This window comes from Plecotus auritus (assembly GCF_963455305.1).
Source record: "Plecotus auritus genome assembly, chromosome: 2".
NCBI lineage: Eukaryota > Metazoa > Chordata > Mammalia > Chiroptera > Vespertilionidae > Plecotus > Plecotus auritus.
The window spans coordinates 62,406,678-62,413,294 of NC_137771.1; the positions used below are offsets into that span (position 1 = coordinate 62,406,678).

The following is a 6,617-nucleotide window of genomic DNA, read 5'->3' on the forward strand; positions in this document are numbered from 1 at the left end:
TCAGACCTCTTTATTACCTAAATACTTGGAGATGAAAATAAATGAATGATAAGTACAAGATGTATGAGAGAAAGAAGCTCAATTAAAAGGAAAAAGGGGGTAAAAATCCTGAGATGTGATATTTCTTCAGCCTTATTTTCCCTCATTGATAATCATTTCAGTTTTCCCAAAATAGAGATAAAGCCCATTTGACTTAGCACCATTTTACCTGTGATTTAATAGCTCTTATGAAAATTAATGTCTAATAAAAATAATCTGATTCCGTTCTTTCCTTTCTGCTCTTGGCCGAGTGGCTGCCTTTAAAACCCGAGAAGGTGGTGATGGTCCTGGCTGGATGTTACTCTGGATGCAAAGCCATCATCATGAAGAACATTGAGGATGGCACCTCAGATTGCCCCTACAGCCATGCTCTCTCTGGTGGCTAGAATTGACCACAATCCCTGAAAAGTGACAGCTGCCATGGGCAAGAAGAAAATTGCCAAGAGGTCAAAGATCAAGTCTTTTGTGAAAGTTTATAACTACAATCACCTCATGCCCACAAGGTACTCTGTGGATAACCCCTTGGATAAAACTGTCATGAACAAGGACATCTTCAGAGTCCTTGCTCTAAAACGCAAGGCCAAGGTCAAGTTTGGAGAGAAGTACAAGATCAGCAAGAACAAATGGTTCTTCCAGAAGCTGCAGTTTTAGATCTGTTTTGTTTCAGTCATTAAAATTTAAACAAAAAAAATCTGATTAATCTTAATACTATTGAAAATATAAAACAAGCTCCATATCAGTTAATATAAGTAATTCTACTTTATAAATGGCTGTTTTGATATTTGTAATTATTTTTAGAAATTGATTTTTAGAGACATTCTTTTAAATCTCTGTACAATCAAATGTATTAGAACTAGTATATTTAAAAAAAATTAAATTTATATTACTCAGTTTGAATGAAAGCATTATCATTGGGATTGTTTTTATTTAGTACCTCCAAAAGTAAGAGGGGTGCCCTCACTGGTTTGGCTCAGTGGATAGAGTGTTGGCCCGCAGACTGAAGGGTTCTGGGTTTGATTCCAGTCAAGGGCAAGTACCTTGGTTGCAGGCTCGATCCCCAGTAGGGGTTGTGCGTGGGAGGCAGCTGACCAATGTTTCTCTCTCATCGCTATTTCTAGCTCTCTATCCCTCTCCCTTCCTCTCTGTAAAAATCAATAAAATATATTTTAAAAAAATAAATAAAAGTAAGAGGGGTGAAATAATATCAATATTATTTCCTCCTATCAATATGGTAATGCACAGTTTTGGAAGTATTAAGACCTATTAATATCAGTTGATATTTATGGTAACACAAGTAGGGAGAAGTTCTCAGAGTAAGGGAAAACAGTTTTCAATAATTAGAAACTGAAATATGCCCTTGAAATTCTGACCTTATTATTGAATGATATTACATATTTTATGTACCTCCTAAGGTCAGAACCATTATCATCCCCATTTTACAAATGAAAAAGTGAGGCTGAGTAGTTGGGTAATTTGATCAAGCTCAGAAGGTGGTGAGTGTCAGAGTTTGAATTTGAGTCCAAGTCTCTTTGATAACAGAGTTCAAGATTTCAACCTCTATTCCAACCTGTTTCTTTTGAGAGCAGCTCACCCAACTCTTTTTTAAGTCTTTATATCTTTATAGCAGTTTTAGGTTTACAATAAAATTGAAAGAAAGGTACAGTGGTTTCCCTGTGCCATTACATATTCAGAGCCTCCCCCATTATCAACATCACTCAGAAGAATTTTGTACCAAGAACGAACCTACATTGGCTCATCATAATCACCCAATGTCCACAATTTAACTTAGGATTTACTCTTAGACTTGTACATTCTGTGGGTTTGAGAAAATATATAATGACATTTATCCATTATTATAACACTAGAGGCCTGGTGCATGAAAATTCGTGCACTTGGCAGGGGGTGGGGGGTGTCCCTCAGTCTGGCCTGTGCTCTTTTGCAGTCCGGGAGCCCTCAGGGAATGTCTGACTGATGGCTTAGGCCTGTTCCCCATGGGGAGTGGGCCTAAGCCGCAGTCTGGCCTCCCTCTGCGGGAGGCAACTGGAGGGCCAATCAGGGGATGGCACCAGCCCTGCCTCCCATTGCCCAGCCACTGCTGCCACCAGTGGCCTCTTTTTGCAGGAAGTGATCGGGTGGGCCTATCAGGGGACAGCGCCGGCTGGCAAGTGGCCAGCCCCGCGCGCCGATTGCCCCTCAGCCACTTCTGGTCACTCCACCCCCTTCCCCCATCGCCGTCCCCTCCCTCTGCCTGTTGGCACATGCCTTGGCTGGCCTGGCACCACCTGCTCTCTGGCCCTGCCCCCTGCCGACTGATCATTCCACCATTTGGTGATTTGCATATTACGCTTTTATTATATAAGATCATATAGAGTATTATCATTGCCCTAAAAATCCTCTGTACTTTGCTTATTCCTCCCCTTCCCTCTACCTATGGCAAGCACTGATTTTTAAAAATTTCTTTAGAGTTTTGCATTTTGCAGAGTGTCATATAGTTGGAATCATATGGTATGTGTCCTTCTCAGATGGTTTTCTTTTAGTTAGTACTATGCATTTAAGTTTTCTCTATGTCTTTTTATGGTTTGAAAGCTCATTTATTTTTACTGCTGAAAAATATTCCATTGTCTGAATGGACCACTGTTTATCCATTCAACTACTGAAGGACATCTTGGTTGCTTCCAAGTTTTGGCAATTATGATAATGCTGCTATAAACATACATGTGCAGGTTTTTTTGTGTGTGAACACAAGTGTTTAACATCTTTGGGTAAATGCCAAGGAGTATAATTACTGGATTTTAATAATATGCTTAGTTTTGTAAGAAAACTGCCAAACTGTCTTCCTAAGTGATGGTACCATTTTGTGTTTCCACCAGTAATGAATGAGAGTTTCTGTTGCTCCACAACCTTGTAAGTATTTGGTGTTATCAGGGTTCTAGATTTTGGCCATTCTAATATGAACACAACTCTCTCTTTTTTTAGATTAATAAACCAAGTCCCAGAAGGGCAAAGTGTTCGGGACCAAATTTCCCAGGCGTTTAGTAGGAAAACTAGATCAGGCCTTGATGTTAGATATTTGTACTAAATTTCTGGGGCTACATTGTTCTCTTAATTGTAAAATTCTACATGGATCACTGCAAAGCAAATGTACTTGATAATTTAATGGCAACTAGAGGTGATATCTTACCTGTGCTTCATGAATGAGATATCTCAAAGATGATAGGACTATAGATTTATTGCCCCCACTTAGATGGGATTTGAGCTTGCCCTGATCACTCAGCTGTGTGGATCAAATCATACTTTCTAAAAGCTATTCCCCCTTGATTTGCCATCCCTTTACCTACACTGATCAATGGAATTCTGGTTGTAAAGGTAGGATTAGAAATGGTTTCTTTGATTTCTCTTGATGATTTTAAAGGCATTAAAAGACACCACCCCTTTTGTGGGACCTGAGCTAAGGGTGTATATTATGATAGTCAGCCAAAGCTAATTCTGACCTTTCTTTGCTGTTTCTTGAATGAGATTTTGAAATTGACAGAGTGGAAAGGAAAGAATGAGGACAATATTGCTATGACACACTTCTGGAAGAACTAGGGAGCTAATACTGAGGGAGGGATAACATCAATTATCCTTTAAGAATAAAAGATAAGCCTTATCTGTTTGGTTCAGTGGGTAGAGTGTTTGGATGCAGACTGAAGGGTCCAGTCAAGGGCACATACCGCTCCATCCCCGGTCAGGTCAGGAAACACTTGTGAGGCAACCAGTCTCTCTCACATGGATGTTTCTCTCTTTCTATCTTTCACCTTCCCTTCCACTCTCTCTAAAAAAATCAATGGAAAGAAATATCCTCAAGTGAGTATTAACAACAACAATAAAAAAAGTATCTATAATAATAAAAGCGTAATATGCTAATTAGACTGGACAGCCAAACGACCTTCCGGTTGACAATCCGGACATCCTTCTGGACGAAGCTGTGGCAGCAGGGGCCGAGGCAGAGGTGGTTAGGGGCAATCAGGCAGGCAGGCAAGCAGTTAGGGGCAGTCAGGCAGGCAGGCAGAGTAATTGGGGCAATCAGGCAGGCAGGCAGAATGGTTAGGAGCCAGCGGTCCTGGATTGCAAGAGGGATGTCCAACTGCCGGCAGTCAACATCCCCCGAGGAGTCCCAGATTGTGAGAGGGTGCACACTGGGCTGAGAGACCCCCCATGAATGAATTTTGTGCACTGGGCCTCTAGTAAAAGATAACAGAGAATGTAGGAATGGAGAACAGCAAAATGGGAAGTGGTGCCAACATGATTATGTAGCTAAGTGAGGTCCTCTTATAGTTAAGTGAGATGATCTTTTCCCATTGCTGTTTTTTGTTGTTGGTTTTTATTTTCTGCAGAAAGGTCTGTGACAGCACAAAGTGGGTGGAGTATTAGTTATTTCATAATGAGCCAATTTCCAAATGAAATTAGTTAATGTTTGCCACCAAAATGTTTATATCAATGACTTTAAAATGGTGGATACTTACTTAGACTGCTAGTAGTTCTTAACTATTGATCGAGTGATTGATTGATTACAATCTCTTTTCAAATTCTGATAAGAGCATGTTTTTTTTTTCTATGAAAATATGCATATACCTACACCCCAACTTTTAAATATATCATCTTAGATTTAGGGGTTCCCTGAAGGCAATCCCTGAATTCATCTTAGATTTAGGGGCTCCCTGAAGGCAATTCCTGAATTCCTGTTAAAGAATCCTTGGTTTAGACCGTCATGTGAGGCTTTATAAAGTGAGCAGAGAAAGTATGAGAAGAAAAGTTTTAGAGAGGTAGAAAGATTAAATGTGAGGCATGTAGAAAGTGGTCAATAGTATTGGTGAAACAGAGTGGATGATTGAGTTACGAGAGTTTTCTTCCAGCTCACAGCTTCTCTACCTCTTTATTGTTCCACTACTTAAAGATTCAGTAACCTTGGTAAAGAGCTGTGCCCTTCACTACCCACTCCTTCCTTTTTTTTTTTCTTATTCACCTCTGAAGATTGAAACTGTGATAGGAAATAGCAGTCAGCCTGGAAATGCCTCAGAGCCTAATAGCTACTTATGTCAGCTGTGGCAATAAAATGGTTACAGCAACCCAAGCTTCTGGAAGGGTGTACTCAGTGCTAACTGAACAGCCCATCTTTTAAGCCATTGCTTCTTGAACTATAATGTACCTGTCTCCCTAGGGAACTTGGTGATGTGAAGATTCTGGTTCTGTAAGTCTGGGGTGAGTTGGGGGTGTGCATTACTGACAAGCTCTCAGGTGATGCTACTCCTGCAGCTCCTTGGGCCACACTGTGAGCAACATGCTAGGGTTTTCTTAGAAAGCTGGCAGAATTGTGCTCATCACTGTGGATTACACTGTATTTCTGTGTGCCAAATAATCTAGGTTCATTCCCCCAGAAAATGATAATTTCTCAATATGACCTCCATAAAAGATTTTGAGCCTAAAAAGGAAGTAGAGAATTATTTAATTTTTGAAAATTCTAAATTTTTCAGAAAATTGAAAAATCAGCTTTTGATCTACTTAAGTGAAGTCTAGTGTAAAACAGTTTCTCTGGTGGCACAGCCTGGGAAATAGGAATAACACAGATATCTGTCCAGTTTCCACACTAATGTCAGCTAGAAATAACCAGAATAGCACATCATTTACAGAATATATGGTGGGATAAAAAGGCTTAGCAAATTTTATAATAATGAGAAAGCTAGTTCCCTATATTCATTTCAGGGATTAAAATACAAAAAATATATATCTCATTATAACATTCATGTTCTAATGCATCTATTTTTTTTTTCACTTTTCTTTTTGGTTATTTCAAATTAGTTGGTTTAATTCCAGGTGGTACAGAATTTGGGATAGAACAAAGACTGAATAACACACTTTGGCAGAATTCTGAGCTGGGCTGAGAAATAGCTGAGTGAGAAGAACTAAAGAGATGAGCCACTATCGGTGTACGGGACAACGCTCCAACCAACTAAGCCACACTGGCCAGGGGCAAAAGTTCATTCTTAAATGTACAACAAGCTCAGAGTCAACACTTTATTCTAGCTAACAGTAGCAACAGATGTTATGGCAGGAATCCAGATGTTAAAACAGGAACGGAATTAAGGGTCACCATTTCTCTAGGAACAAGGCACAGCTCACTTTTTGCCAGATTTCTTAATTCCACCTGTGGCCAGAGGGCCCTTGCCTTTGGCCTTCGCTTTTAGCTTTTCAAGTTTCTTCTGCTCCTCTTTTTGCTTCTGCTTTTATGCCTTCTCTTCCTTGTCCATCTCCTTGGTCTGCTTCTTGGGCTGCTTCAGGGCTTCTTCTTGCCACCTTTATGGTGAGACATAGTACCTGCCACCCCTCCCCAGACCCTGCCCCCGTTTTTCACATTTAACATAGCTGAAATTAGGATATGTGTAGTACTCAATGGAGTTTTACAATTGCTGTTGACCAGGTGGCAGCGGTAAGGACGATGTCATTGTGTGCACATGTGTGAGCTTAATTGTTATTCTTGGTGGCAGGGCTGGACAATGGCAACCTCTTGACATTTCAGTCAAAAACCATTAGGCCCTAAC

At 40.2% G+C, this 6,617-nt stretch overlaps 2 pseudogenes across 2 annotated transcripts in view; one reads left to right on the top strand and one right to left on the bottom strand.

Moving 5' to 3' along the window:
- Nucleotides 1-690, top strand: part of LOC308241077 (large ribosomal subunit protein eL27-like) — a 41,234-nt pseudogene extending 40,544 nt beyond the window's left edge. Inside the window, exon 2 of the transcript in view lies at nucleotides 291-690. The product of the transcript in view is annotated as a large ribosomal subunit protein eL27-like (transcript). The remainder of the gene's footprint in view (nucleotides 1-290) is intronic.
- A 5,504-nt stretch (nucleotides 691-6,194) lies between these two features.
- Nucleotides 6,195-6,388, bottom strand: LOC308242122 (translation machinery-associated protein 7B-like; annotated as a pseudogene). Its single transcript has one exon. The product of its transcript is annotated as a translation machinery-associated protein 7B-like (transcript).
- Between the last annotated feature and the right edge of the window lie 229 nt (nucleotides 6,389-6,617).